The sequence below is a fragment of the Notothenia coriiceps genome, unplaced genomic scaffold (genome assembly GCF_000735185.1).
Source record: "Notothenia coriiceps isolate Sejong01 unplaced genomic scaffold, NC01 NC01_scaffold00037244, whole genome shotgun sequence".
Classification (NCBI taxonomy): Eukaryota; Metazoa; Chordata; class Actinopteri; order Perciformes; family Nototheniidae; genus Notothenia; species Notothenia coriiceps.
The window spans coordinates 4,274,107-4,289,106 of record NW_011369945.1 but is presented as its reverse complement, the minus strand read 5'-3'; the positions used below and the strand labels follow the sequence as shown (position 1 = coordinate 4,289,106).

Below are 15,000 nucleotides of genomic sequence, written 5' to 3'. Positions count from 1 at the left end.
CTTAGGGCTGTATAAAACACAACATGGCAAACAACATTGAATATCATTCTTAGTTTTCTCTTAAGATGGATGAAAGTGTGACGTCAATTCAATTTAGCTGACTCTTGAGGACATCAAAAACCTTTCTAATATGTGCTAACCTTTGCAAACTGAATATTTGTTCCATTACTCTCTGCCTTTTATTTGACGTTTAAGAAGTTGTGCCAACCAAACTGATGGAAACACAATTACAATGTATTTTCCTATATATTCGAAAGGACTGTGTCAAATTCACCTGACATCTGGATGGAAAAAGAAAAGCAAGCAGGACCTGACTACATTCAAACAAGTCTTTCAAGTGTCATTCCTGTGTGTGTGTTTGCTTGTATTTCAACCTTTCGGAGAACCAATTTAAAAATGTATATATTTAAGTGTCGTCATCGCTTAATTCTGAGGACATTTCTGCATTTTAAGGACATTTTAGCAGGTCTTCAGTACTACAATGGACTGTTCGAAGGTTAGATTTGGTTTTGGAGGTAAGGTTACAGTTATACTTAGGTATAGGTTAGGGTTAGGATTAGACATGTGGTTGCCATGGTGAGGATGAGAAAAGGCATTTTGTCAGAACATTCTCAAAAGTATAAGACGACAAACTTGTGTGTTTTCTTGCTGCCCATGGAAAGTGAATTACAGCTGCTTAGAGCATTATGTACACCAGAGGAGTGACTGACCAGAGCATCTCAAAGACCCTTTTGTGTTTGTGTCTACAATTCTGGTGTGTGTGTGTGTGTGTGTGTGTGTGTGTGTGTGTGTGCGTGCGTGCGTGCGTGTGTGCGTGCGTGCATGCGTGCGTGCGTGTGTTTGAGGGCTTGTTCTGGTCCAAAAAGTGTCTGTATGGCTGAGTTTGTGGAATGCCTCCTTCTGTTCTTGTGTCACAGGATGGAAGAAAGCTGTGCATAGCGACCGCGAGAATATTATTATCCCATTGAAATCCACTGTGTTGTGAGTTCTCATGATTACTCATGCAATCAAAATGGCTTTGGCATTTTAAGGTTTATTTTGCAATGCAGTCCAACAAAGCACAAACTGTAATTGACCGAGGAATTCTAAGGAAAGGTTTTCTCACTGGGTAATAAGTAGGTAAGAGGTCCAATCTTTACAATTCTGTCGACTTAATTTGAGCAAAGACTACCAGCTGGGAACCTGGAATTACACGTAGCCTGTAATTGTAGTCTAAAGCTCCATTTCCTCATGGGTTTAAAATCTCTATCAACAATATGCAATTTCATTTGCTCAAGACTTCCTTTATTTATCCAAGCTACAGAGAGAACAAGGCTTTTGCTTTTCACCCTGGTTTATAAATAGATTTATCAGAATTTGGTCAGAAGCCTCTCTTTTGGATCCCCCGCTCTTTTCTTTCTAATTGATGTTAATGCAACCTGAACACTTCCTCTATGTTAACCTGCTGTGTTGACAGAATGCATGAGTTATATCATATTGTCTGAGTTTCTCTTTTAAAAAGAAATCAAATTCACAATGTTTTCCTCTTGTCTGCGCAGAGGCTTCCAGGCTCAAAGGGGAAGTCCCTACATTCCCAATAGGCTTCTAATGTGAAACATCTGCTAATGTTTCCTTCTGATTGACTGTAGTGTAGTGATAAAACTGCTCAAATGTAACATGCTAAAACAGACTTAATCAGCTAATCAGCTAAATCTATCTTGATAACATTAGCTTAACTTTGCCACTAACGAATAGCCAATGCTAAGGTTAGAAGCAAAAAGTATATTGAATTCTAACGTATGAGTTCATCTTGTATAAGAAAACTGTGTCTTGTCTTCTTTCAAATGTAACATAGTATAGGTGAAAGGAATAATAGTTTCACGTACAAATCCAAATTCTTATTTGAAGCTACATTTTGTATGGTGTTGTTAACATCCAATATGTTGGCTATTAATAAAAACAATAACAAAAGATGGCAAATTGTAGTTTTCAACTGGATTACTCTGTTGTTTAGCAATATTTTTAACGGTAAGTTATTCAACGTTTTTTTCATGGTCGTTTTTTAACATATAGTTCAAAACAACCATTATCTGAGTTGCAGGGAATTGTGAAAACTGGATAAAGTCAATTTATGTCCACTCCTGGCAAACAAGCACAACACTTGCGCGTGGGCAAAGTTGGCAGATGTCATTACAAGAGACCTAATGAAACTTTTATTAGAATTACAGATTTCTCTAGGTTTTAAAAAAGATACAAATATTTGGCATAGTGCAAGTACATAACTGAACGTATTGTTTTTAAAACATATTAGGTCGAAAATTGTACATATTAGTTGTTTAACTGCAGGTTGATGGAACAACATTGGTAGTGAGAGAGATATCTTTGTCGTTCATCTTAAATGAAGGCAAGAGTTTGGGCACAATTTGGGTTTATTAACATAAATTCACTTTGCAAGTCTAAAGTGAAATATGTTCTTATAACTTCATCAGACTCAAGGTCAGGTTTCAAACACAGAGCACTGGGGTGAACCCGAAAACTAGTGCCACCTTTTTATTTATTCAAACAACAATCAGTTTAGAATCAAGAATCCAAACTAAATCATGTCACCATAATTGCAATTGCAATCAAAATGACAGATGTCTTAAAAATCTTGAAATGACTTAGGGTGCGTCTCACTTCTCTTATTTTTCCTTTCCTCGCTCCTCGCTCTCGGTCTCACCGGAAGTTGATTTGTCTGCGCCATCTTGAGTAGCGTCCCAGTGGCCTTATTTGTGCCGGAGGATCGAGGATCGAGGATCGAGGATCGAGGAGCGAGGAGTGATAATGGTGGAGCGATAATCGAGGAACTACCAGAAAATCCTCCGGTGAAATCCTCAGACACTCGCCCCGCCCCCTCACTGTGTATCGCTCACTGATTGGACGATGCACTGATCTAGCTGCTGTCAGACATCAGCTGTGCGGCGTCATCACAAACGGACGTCGCTTCACGTGACGCTCCAGAGGAAAGGACGTCCCATTGCTCTTAAAACCCATTTCCCTGCTTCTCGTGGTTTCCTTGCGTCTCTCCATGCTCCCCTGGTGGGAAGGGACTAGTCGCAGGGAAACAACGCAAGGACTCCATTTAACCGAAGTTAAGACCAAACACATGTATTCAGTTCTTTTTTAGAGTTCAGACTGTTATAAACACACTCAAACTGTTAAACACAGAATCCTGCGGCCTGACATCATTACTACACAGTCATGGCGGGAAATTCTAAACAAGGTTTATTCTGGTAACACAGAATAATGTTTCACTTCAGAGCACTTGAAGGTTTTATGAGATGGTCTAACCAGAAATGAGCTGACAAAAAATATAAGCATTTGGTGTGACTGCAACTGGACTTCATTGGAAATCAAAAACCAGACACTGCCACAGAGAAACTGGGGAAGGAGATGACCACAACACCAATACATGAGCTTATGAAACCGTATCATTACATTGTGCAGTCTGAGATGCATTGTCACCACAAGTGAAAGGTTTTCAAAACAGGACAGACGGGTGTAAACCAGATTTGTCTTTCTCAGCTCTTGTAAGCTGATATCAAATGTTCAGATTTCCTAATGCTCTTATCATGATCACAGAAAAACAAGATCTGTGTGTAAGGTGCATTCATTCAATCTCTGTTGCTCACTGGAAGATATTATCAGCCTGTTTTTGACAAGAAGTACCGGATCTCCTTTTTTATTTTCACTGTGTCTCAACTTGTCTCTTCCATTGTCTCTCCATAGGATGTCAGCTAAAACTTCTGAGGAAAAAAGCTTGATGCTTTAAATGAACTCAACTGAACTTAGGTTGAATTCATTTGGTTTAAAAGGTTGCATTTAAAGAGGCCCTATTCTGCTCATTTTCAGGTTCATATCAGTATGTAGTGTCTCTACTTTAAAGAGTCCTCTCCTGCTGATGTTCAGGTGTATATCAGTATGTAGTGTCTCTACATGTCTCCATGCTTTAATGTTCTAAAGCTCTTTATTTTTCTCATACTGCCTGTGCTGCAGCACCTCTTTTCACCCTCTGTCAGAAACCAGAGCCCAGTCTGCTCTGATTGGTTAGCTGGCCGGCTCTGTTGTGATTGGTCAAAAACTAAGAGATGCGTTGGATAAGTCCTGCCCCTTATCACGAACAATGTTTTGGAAGACTAGCCAATGGAAGTGCACGTGTTAAATAGTGATGTCACTATGTTAATTTAATTATTTGTTTATTCCACTCATGGCAATTAGTATATAACAAAACATGGACACTTAACACAATGTATGCAGCCCATGATGGAAAGGAGCAGGGAGAAGAACATCCTATTTTCCCTTCCCCTGAGTCAAAACATAAAATACAAATCTATGGTCTGTCAGTCAAAGCTGCTTACAGCAACATGAAACCAAAACACAATCAGAGTCAACACAACTATCTACCTTCAGCAACACCGGTACCTGACATCTTAATACTGTCTCATTTGTATTTCTTTATACCTTTTATTATTATTATTATTATTATAGTTTTTTAATAGCTTTTTATAATTGTACTATTTTATATTTTTGGTAACGTCTTCTTATGTGTCTCTGTATGCACCACTTATACCAATGCAAATTCCTCGTATGTGTAAACCTAATCGGTCAAAAAGCCATTGATTTGATGGCTGTCACCACTGTGAGATGTCAGTGCCTCTGCCAACTGAGCGTCATAAAAGCAGCCAGAGGCCCTGTTGATGTTTTGGCAAATCTGGATTATGATTCACTTTTAAAGACATTGTCTTTTGGACAATCCATTTCACTGGAACAAGCATTTCGTCATCAGCGCCGTTGCAAAACGCCTGGAGCTGATCCAGCTCGGCTGCAGAGGAAATGTTTCTTTAACAGTTGATTACTGGTAAACGCTTCTCACTGTTTAGTCTGATTAGTAGAATAAGTACAGAGTTAAACACGGCAGATTCCTATCAGCTGGATGTGCAGTATGAAAGCTGTTATCACGAGTCAAACAGGATGTATCTACTGCTCTATACACACTGCTGAGTGTCACAATTCTCAATTTCATTTGATCACAAGAGCCCTTATTAATCAAACGGTGATATTACAACCCTTAGTATGAAGAATAAGTCACATTTACCAAGAAGCAACTTAATCCTACTTATAGCAAACCATAGAAATAATATTTGAATGAGTAAACATATTATGTACAATCGGAGCAAGAAATTCATCCAGAATTCATCCAATTAATTCTTGAAAATACATTCTCTCAGTGATATGTGCAAAATATCACATTTTGAACTTTGGGATTTTAACCTTTTCAGACCATTACATGCACACAAACTTATAGAACACACTACAGGAGAGGGGACAACTCCAAGAAGCAAATGCAGTCAATGTAAGACGTATCCCTGTTATGTATTACCCTCTTACCCTAACACTTATGGATGTCTCAACAACATTTCAATTTCCAACAATTGTGATATTCTATTAAACCTCATTTATCTGCTCTCAGTACACATTTCCCTCAGTGTTTCACTTCACCCCTGATCCATCAGCGTAAAGCCTGCATGGAAACCTCCGGCCAGCAGCCAGAGCGGGAGAAACGGAGTGTTTGATTAAGTGACAATTGAAGCTATTTGGAAATGTCAAGACCACACACTATCACTGCACAAAAACATACCAAAATGTCTGGCCAACAGCCCGTCCTTTAATAGGGTCAGCATCAGGGCTCATACCGATCCAACTGATTTCGCCACATGCCTTTTGTTTACAAGCAAACACATGGAGCTGTGGTGTCAGAGAACAGTAAATATAACACTGTGGGTACAGTAGGGTTTAGGCTAAGGGTGAGGGTGAAGACTGGGTATGGGCCGGTCTAGACTTTCAGTGACAAATTCACTGAAGGGTTGGATGGATTTTAGAGCCACTAAACCTGTGCAAATAAGACCAAAATAAACGGTTTAATACTAAAAATAACCACACAGAGGGGACTCATTATGACCCATATTAGCATCTTCACAAAGGTTGATGGTGTAACTGAAGCGTATCGTAAAATGCCCAGACTTCCCAGGGATCATAGCAGCAGTGATTGTGACCTGTCATGCCCAGCTATCTTGACTTCTTTCATTTTGGACCTAGTGGACTACACTTTTTTTCATGCTGAATTACTCTTTATTCAAATAAAGTGATGTTTTTGCATAATTATTTGCGGAGGACCTTCATTTTACAAATCTCTCGACAAAAACGTATGGTTGTCAGTTAGGGTTGGGTACCGAGAACCGGTTCCGGTTCGGGACCGGTTCCAACATTTCGATTCCAACGGCATCATTTAGAAATGTGAATTTCGGTTCCACTTTTCGATGCCTGAGGAAATGTTTCTCGCCGCTCTCCGTAGCCTACTGTACTGTATGACTGCGGCGGGGCGGGAAATGTAGCGTTGTACTTACACTTCCTACAGCGTAACCTGAGACCAGGGCCGGCCCGTCGCACTGGCGTTATAGATGTTTGCCTAGGGCGCCAGATCTGTGGATGCGCTGCGCTGACAGCTCTGGGAGGGAAAACATTTGTTTGGCATCTGGTGCTAGCTGCTCTAACGGAAGAAGAATATGTTTCTACAATAATGTGGAGGGAGAGTCCTCTCCAGTCAGACTGAGAGGCTGATAACTACAGTTCAGTGAGGTAAAGGACTCTTGAGTGTTAACTTTAGTCTAAATTATCTCAGTGGGTCTCAAACGTTTTGATCACAATTTATGTAAACACATATTTCAAAGGCACTCCTTTATAATTATTGGGATAAAACAGGTTTGAAATCATTCCAATGTATACAATAGGACAGTAAACCAAAAATATCGTTTAAAACTGGAGAGATTTAAAAAATATGCATAAATAAATAAATGTTAAGGTAAAATAAGATATAAATGAACCACAAAAATAAAACAAGTTACATTTATTTGTTATTGGCTATAGTAGGTTATTGGAAATGTTCACATACTTATTTGATTAATAAAATGCAAACCGATCTTTTTCATATGGGTGTTTAGAGGTGTACCCCTTAGATCAGTCTCTAATTGGGCGCTCAAAGTGCACCAGATTGAAGCATTTTACTTTAAAATGTTAAAAACAAATCTTCCCGAGGGGGCACCCCCGGACTTTCCCCCATGTCAATATGTTTCTCTTTTTGTAATGGGGCGGCGGGGGGGGGTTCCTTTAAAAGTTGTACTGTTGCACTGTTGTAGCTTCAGTGGTTCTCAGGTTACAGTTACATAGCAGTGAATATAAACAGACTGATTAATGTGAATATTACTGTAAACTAACCTGTGTAAAAGTTTCTCGAATAAATGTCATTTTTTGGGTGGAAGAAGCATGTATCATTTTTTTACCCTGCCCCTCAAAGAATCTGAATTGAGAACCGTTAAGAACCGGAATCGAAAAGTAGAATCGGAATCGGAATCAGAATCGTGGAAATTCAAACGATACCCAACCCTAGTGTCAGTTGATGCCATGAGAGTTGTGCCATAAAAATGAATAAAGCTGCAGGTATGTTTTCTAAGGGAGAAAAGATTTAGGAAAATCAAATCAAAAAGAGGTTCTTATATGAACACATTTGAATTCACTATCCTTCTGCTGTAAAGAGGCAAATTACACCCATTAAATGCAAAACAACACAGAAGAGTTAGCACTGTAACTTCATTATCACAATATATTTTCTGATTACAACATGAAATGGGGGCGTAAGCTTTTGCAAATGATGCATCATGTATGGTGCCATCATTGAATGCCATACGTCTTTTGTGAATTAGCCCCTTAGTCTTGCTGTCACTTACTTGTCACTTGTTGTCACTACAAAGTGAAAATAGTGAACTTTCACATCATAAATTCAGCAGAATGTCTATTCTTCAGCATCATTTCATCCGTACCCACCAATTTGGGGTAGCCACTTCCTGTTTTCATTATCCAATAAATGTTATTTATTTTTTCTATAACTGTCAATAGCACACTAACTGCAATATGATATTGCTTTGTAAAATGTTAATCATGGAATCACTAATTGTACTGACAGGAATGCAATTTGGTAAGCTTTAATGAGACACAGTGAAACTTGATAACAACACAGGATGTTGTGGAGGACCGTGGTTGTACACACTGGGCCTTCCTTCCTGTGCAGACGTTAGCAGAAAGTGGCTGGAGCTTTAATAGCCATCCATCTCTAAACACTACCTGATAATAAACAATGAAGACATTCCAACCCTCCCTTCATGAGGCTGAAGCTGAAATGTAGACGGAAAAGTGGGAGAAAAGCAGAAACACATGCTTAAAGCTCATTCCTTCTGGGGCCGTCATCAGTCAAGAGGAGTATCAAACACCCAACATCATTAGCAAATAAACACATGTTCCTTTCCAAACCCAGATGAACACCAATCAACTCTATCCCTCACAGTGATGGATGGGCATACTTTGTATAGCAAACTCCTCTCTTGAGAATTTAAATTGCTGTTGAGGTTGGGAGTTGTTTAATAAAGCTAGACCAGCACACTGTTTTTATTTTACATTCCTCTATAGGAGTGGACACATACATTTACATTGTATCAGCTTGTTTAAAGGCGTGCTTTCTGGGGTTTTCCCTTTCACCATGTAAATGGTCTGCAAAGGCTAAATTCCCTGTGTTCCCTCCAGAGGGAGTTGCTGTCCCTCCCACCATTGCATAGTGATATCTCTATGTAACAATCACGCTTCTATTGGCTGGCGCTCCAAAACATTGTACGTGATTCTATGTTTATACGAAACAATTTGTGAATTGTCTTTACTGTCTTTGCCCCATTCTTTTAGTATACTACTGGGTCATTTGGGGACTTCTTAGTTATTTAAAATAAAATCCATATTAGAGACAATATTTCCTTTATTTTCTGTTCCAGAACTCAGCTCTACCGAACAGAGGGAAACAGTTTGTCCTGGTGTCTCCATATGGCTTCACCTCAATGATGTACTGTATAACAAGGGATAGAAACCAATTAAAGCATCCTCAAACCAGATCATATATCAGTCTAACGATCTCTCCCTCCACGCTGATAAGTTCTCATGATCTGCAGCTTCATTATACACGCATTCATGTCAAAACACTGCTGTATTCTGGACAGAAACCAAAGCTTTGAGGATTAACTCTCCCCAGCTGCCTCCAGTGTTATGGACTGTTGACATTTTGCAGTAAACACAGAAAGCAGAAGTCCATTCAATTTCTATCTGCCACACATATCCTGATAAGAGATAGCGCTGTATGCTGGAGACTGGCCAAGAACACAGTTAGTTACCCATGGTGTACCATTGCACAAAGAAATGCTTTGAAGGAACTACAAGAAGGCTTTGACTTCGAGAGCTGTGGAATCCATGTTGTGCATTCCAACTGTAGTGAACACACACACACACACACACACACACACACACACACACACACACACACACACACACACACACACACACACACACACACACACACAACACAACAGAGGGAAAGGCAGTCAGAGTCTGTGTTTGAAATGACTTCATGACCACTTCCTGTTGTTTCACAGGTATGCTCCCCAGACAGGTGGCAGACGACCTGCGTCAGGGGAAACCTCTGAAGGCTCAGAGCTACGTCAGCGCCACCGTCTTCTTCAGGTTCAATTAGCACTCACTCAGGCCGGCCAATTAGCACTAATTGATCCTGGTTTATCAATTAGGAGAGACGCACATATAAAGACACTAGAAGTGAATAATTAGAATACAAATGATGTCATTTTATCCAAATGTTTACTTGTGTGTTTATTTATTTTGTGTGTGTGTGTGTGTGTGTGTGTGTGTGTGTATTCTTTGTCTTATGTCAGTTATTTGCATGTTTCCAATTTTGTAAGCACATTTTATAACGTATGTATTTGTATTCAGTGATGAGACGTGTATATATGTTTTTACATGTTTGCAGATGTGCATTAAAATGAATGATGGTATAAATCTGTCTTTGTGAAGTGGTGTGACTCTTTTGAATTAAATCATGCTTCTAATGTTTGGAAACCTTTGAACAGATATTTTCATATGATTAATAGCAGAGGTGGAAGAAGTACTCAGATCGTGTACTTAAGGAAAAGTAGAAGTACTCAGATCTTGTACTTGAGTAAAAGTAGAAGTACTCAGGTCTTGTACTTGAGTAAAAGTAGAAGTACTCAGATCTTGTACTTGAGTAAAAGTAGAAGTACTCAGGTCTTGTACTTGAGTAAAAGTAGAAGTACTCAGATCTGGTACTTGAGTAAAAGTAGAAGTACTCAGATCTTGTACTTGATTAAAAGTAGAAGTACTCAGATCTTGTACTTGAGTAAAAGTAGAAGTACTCAGGTCTTGTACTTGAGTAAAAGTAGAAGTACTCAGATCTGGTACTTGAGTAAAAGTAGAAGTACACAGATCTTGTACTTGAGTAAAGTAGAAGTACTCAGATCTTGTACTTGAGTAAAAGTAGAAGTACTAGAGTGTAGGAATACTCTGTTTCAGTAAAAGTCCTGCATTCAAAAGTCCTGCATTCAAAAGTAAAAGTAGAAAGTATTCTCTTCAAAATATAGTGAAAGTAGCGACAGTAAAAGTAGTCGTTGTGCAGATTGGTCCATTTCAGAATAATATATATGATATGTTTTATAATGATTGATCATGAAAGTGTTCTCAAAGCTGGTAAAGGTGCAGCTACAGTTGCAAGAAAAAGTATGTGAACCCTTTGGAACTACCTGGATTTCTGCATAAATTGGTCATAAAATGTGTTCTGATCTTCATCTAAGTCACAACAATAGACAAACACAGTCTGCTTAAGCTAAAACCACACAAACAATTATATGTTTTTATTGAACACACCATGTAAACATTCACAGTGCAGGGTGGAAAAAGTATGTGAACCCTTGGATTTAATAACTGGTTGACCCTCCTTTGGCAGCAATAACCTCAACCAAACGTTTCCTATAGTTGCATATCAGACCTGCACAACGGTCAGGAGGGATTTTGGACCATTCCTCTTTACAAAACTGTTTCAGTTCAGCAATACTCTTGGGATGTCTGGTGTGAATCGCTCTCTTGAGGTCATGCCACAGCATCTCAATTGGGTTGAGGTCAGGACTCTGACTGGGCCACTCCAGAAGGCCTATTTTCTTCTGTTGAAGCCATTCTGTTAGTACTNAATTGGTGGCAATGCGACACCCTATGAGCCAAGTTAACTGATACATCACTGTTTATTGGCCCTCCATCTATCCACCCATCCATTATTATCCTGTAGGGCTTTGGAGCCCTACAGGATAATAATGGATGGGTGGATAGATGGAGGGCCAATAAACAGTGATGTATCAGTTAACTTGGCTCATAGGGTGTCGCATTGCCACCAATTCTCTCTGCAGCAAGCTGTCTGTGTGCAGGTGATGGGAAAGGTCAGGTTTACTCAACTCAGAGTGGAAGTGAGACAGGGGTGTCAAACTCAATTTCATCACGGGCCACGTAGGAATTATGGTTGCACTCAAAGGGCCGGTTGTAACTTTAAGACTATATCAAGATACATATATAAATATTTTATATATATAAAATAATGCATTATATTACATGATGGCCTCTGCATTGGATTATTATCTGATAGGGTAATAACTTCATAATTAAGTACGTCTGAAAGCAGAAGTCTAGAGCAAGTAATTGCAAGTCTCTATAGTGAGAACGTCACAAAATGATTTAAAAAGAAAAGCCAAATTCTGAAAAAAAAAGTTAAAAATAATAATTTACATTTTGAAAAGAAAGTGACATTTTGGAGAGAAAAAAGTGACAAAGTCAAATTCTGAGAAAAAAGTAACATTTGAGATGCATTGTGGGACATGTAGTTTATGGGCAACGTACTTCTGTAAATCGCCATGTGACCGTATAATAAACATATAATATTCTTTCAAAGCTCTTGTAGGGCCACAGAAAATGAAGTCGCGGGCCGGATTTGGCCCCCGGGCCTTGAGTTTGACACCCCTGTTTTCGAGAGTTCATGAACAAGAGTATCAAGTGTGATTTTTACTGTAGTGTCTCAGCAACTGCTTGAGACTCAAACTAACTGTAGCATTGGTTAAATGGTAAATTACAAAGATTATTTTACTGCCTTACAAAAGACGAACGCAGTAACTACAAAATGTTTAGTTTAGCCTACAAGCCCATGTGCAATGATGAACTACTCTAATTAATGAATATAGGATTTTATAGATTTCAATTTATGATTTAAAGGTAACTTCCCCACAGCAAATCATGTAAGACAGCAGCTACTGTTACTTGGCTAAGCTAGGCTTGTTAGCTTCTAGCCTAACTTATTTAACTGCTCTTACTTTTCCCCCCATAATGATGTTATTAGCTTATGTTTGTATTCTAATTAAAGTTTCTTAGTTTGAAAACACAAATATAATTTAAGAAAGATTTGGAAAAAGGTTGGTACCAGATATCTTTATCTAGTTAGTATGGATTCTGTTTTGTCTCTTTCTTTCGAATTAGTTTTTTGGAAGTTCTATGGTATGATTATTTTGTAACTGGTAAAACAGAAAGTCAGATTTTGGTCTTAATTCAATTTTGACCAAAGAAATGTGTTTGCTCTAGTCTAGACAATAGCCTAGCACTTTTCTAATGAGTATAACAAAAAAATGAAAAGTACTATTAATATGTATGATTGTAAATATGAATAAAACAGGAGAAACAAGATATTATTACAAATGGAAAATATGACACAAGCATTGACTCATTCATCCATCACCAGTATCTATCTGTCATTATACCAATATGCTTCCTTTTCCCTCATCTGACATGAACTGCTGAGTGTTCATCCTTAGTGCTGACTTGCCAGACGCCTTTGGCAAGCACTCAAAGAGCTCAGGTGCTGGCCCTCATGTTTATACAGGAGGCTGGTTCCTGCCTGAAGCCTCACGATTATTTGTCACTTAGAGGTGGAAATGGGAGGTTTAGGGCAGGGAAAGGTCAGACTCTCTGAGTGTACTTAGAAGTCATTTACAGGGCTGCTGGTGGACTTGACCTGCCAACTGACAGACTTTGGTGCTGATAATATGCTGTAGAAGTCAAAATAAGTGCTTATTGATTAGCAAGATGTGTACTACGACTATATAATAAAGTTTCAGTCTTTTTAAAGATAATGATATAACAATTTTTTTGGCTTCTATCTCAAGACAAGTTCTTGGCACTGCTCCAGTGCACAAACTAATGAACATCAAACCCCAGTGGAGACAAAAAGTTTGGTAGTGTGACACTGGGTGATGACATTTCTGGGGTGGTGGGGGGATTGGAAGAAATAACTTAAGCATAAATTGACTTTTATTTCAAATGTCTTTTGAACTTATTTAGGGTTGTTCTAGAGAAACCATGACTGCTGGCGCGCTTCATTTTGAGTTTAAGAAGTTAAAAGAGGAAGTGAGCGCACTGTGATATACTGCACAGACCAGGTCAATTCCTTACAATGCTGATCACAGAGTCTTGGAGTCTACTGTAGTCTCTTAGATACACAAACACATCATTATCTGTGCATAGCATTGTTGGCTATATTACAGAAAAGGCTTTTAAACACTTTCTGTCTCTAGTTTCCATTATTACCTTCATAGAGAGCTGCAGGGATAAGTGCTAAAATCGGAAGATGAGTACGCGGTTTACCATTTCAGGTTCCCTTGTCTCGAAGTCAACAGTATTTGATTAAATACTTACAATAAGATCTGTGCCCGCTGCAAACTGGTGCATAAATGAGACCACCAATCTCCCCAAACTTTAGCCGCCTTTAGCTTAGCGGTGGTCATGTGCAGCCATGCAGCAGTGATGAGTTCCCTTATAGCAGGGGTGGGGAACCTTTTTCCTCTCAAGGGCCATTTCAATTTTTTCAACATCCTCCGAGGGCCGTACAAATTATTGACATCTGCTTAAAAACAAAAATCACTGCCCATTCATTTAACTTTTTATTCATGCTGTGCAAAGAAAAAGCAACCTCTTAATCCAGATATTTTACCATGACTCGCGCATGCATGCACTTGCACGGTTGTGGCATGACCACCAAAACAGAAAGATATGGACATAAGATATGTGCAAATGTGTTTAGTTTTCTATCCATGTCGACATGATTTAAGTGGGGGGGGGCGGACCCAAACTCCTCTCGGGGGGTCCGGGGGCATGCTCCCCCGGGAAGATTTGTTTTTAAATATTGAAGTTAAAAGCATCAATCTGCTGCACTTTGAGAGCAACATTAGGAGATCTATGGATACATCTCTCAACACCCATATGAAACAGAACTGTAAGCAGATTTTTTTTTCTTTATGGATATTTTATAAATCACTCTCCTTTCAAACTGTATTCTTGTTTATTAATAACAACTTTGTTTTACTGTCATATAGTATTTTATACCTGTTCACTTTATTCTCTTATTTTTCTATAACTATAATGATCATATAAAGATGTGCCTTTACCTCACTGGTTGGAGAAAAAGCTTCTTATATTCGTTAGCATAGCTATCTAACCAGATGCTAATAACAACAAAGTTATTGACTGTATGATCAGGATGACAGATGAACAGATCGCCACTGGGCTTACAACTAAAGACGCAGCCACGCAAACACTGCGGCATGTGTCCGGCTCCTTATGGGTACTGCAATTTTTGGAAAACCCGAGCGACGATCTGGTGCTCTCCGTCAGAACTGCACCCCTATCAGACCAGACATTATGCCACGTGATGACACGTTGGACTCGTGTTGTGTTCAAGGACCCTGACCTTGCGTGTGTTTATAAATTACCTCGTACCAAATGGTCTCGCGGTCCATATAAGGCCCGGGGGCCGGAGGTTCCCCACCCCTGATCTAACATGTCATATTCCATTTAGACTCTTCTCAATGTTTGATCTGATATAAGGGAACAGATCATGATCCCTGCAGACTACACACACACACACACACACACACACACACACACACACACACACACACACACACACATACACACACACACACACATACACACACACAC

The 15,000-nt window shown here is 39.1% G+C and overlaps 1 protein-coding gene across 1 annotated transcript in view; it reads right to left on the bottom strand.

Annotated features, from left to right (window-relative positions):
* Positions 1-3,185, bottom strand: part of LOC104964500 (echinoderm microtubule-associated protein-like 4) — a 16,007-nt gene extending 12,822 nt beyond the window's left edge. The window contains exon 1 of the mRNA XM_010793300.1: positions 3,169-3,185. The gene's annotated coding sequence lies outside the window, so the exon portion shown is untranslated. The remainder of the gene's footprint in view (positions 1-3,168) is intronic.
* Positions 3,186-15,000: the final 11,815 nt, after the last annotated feature.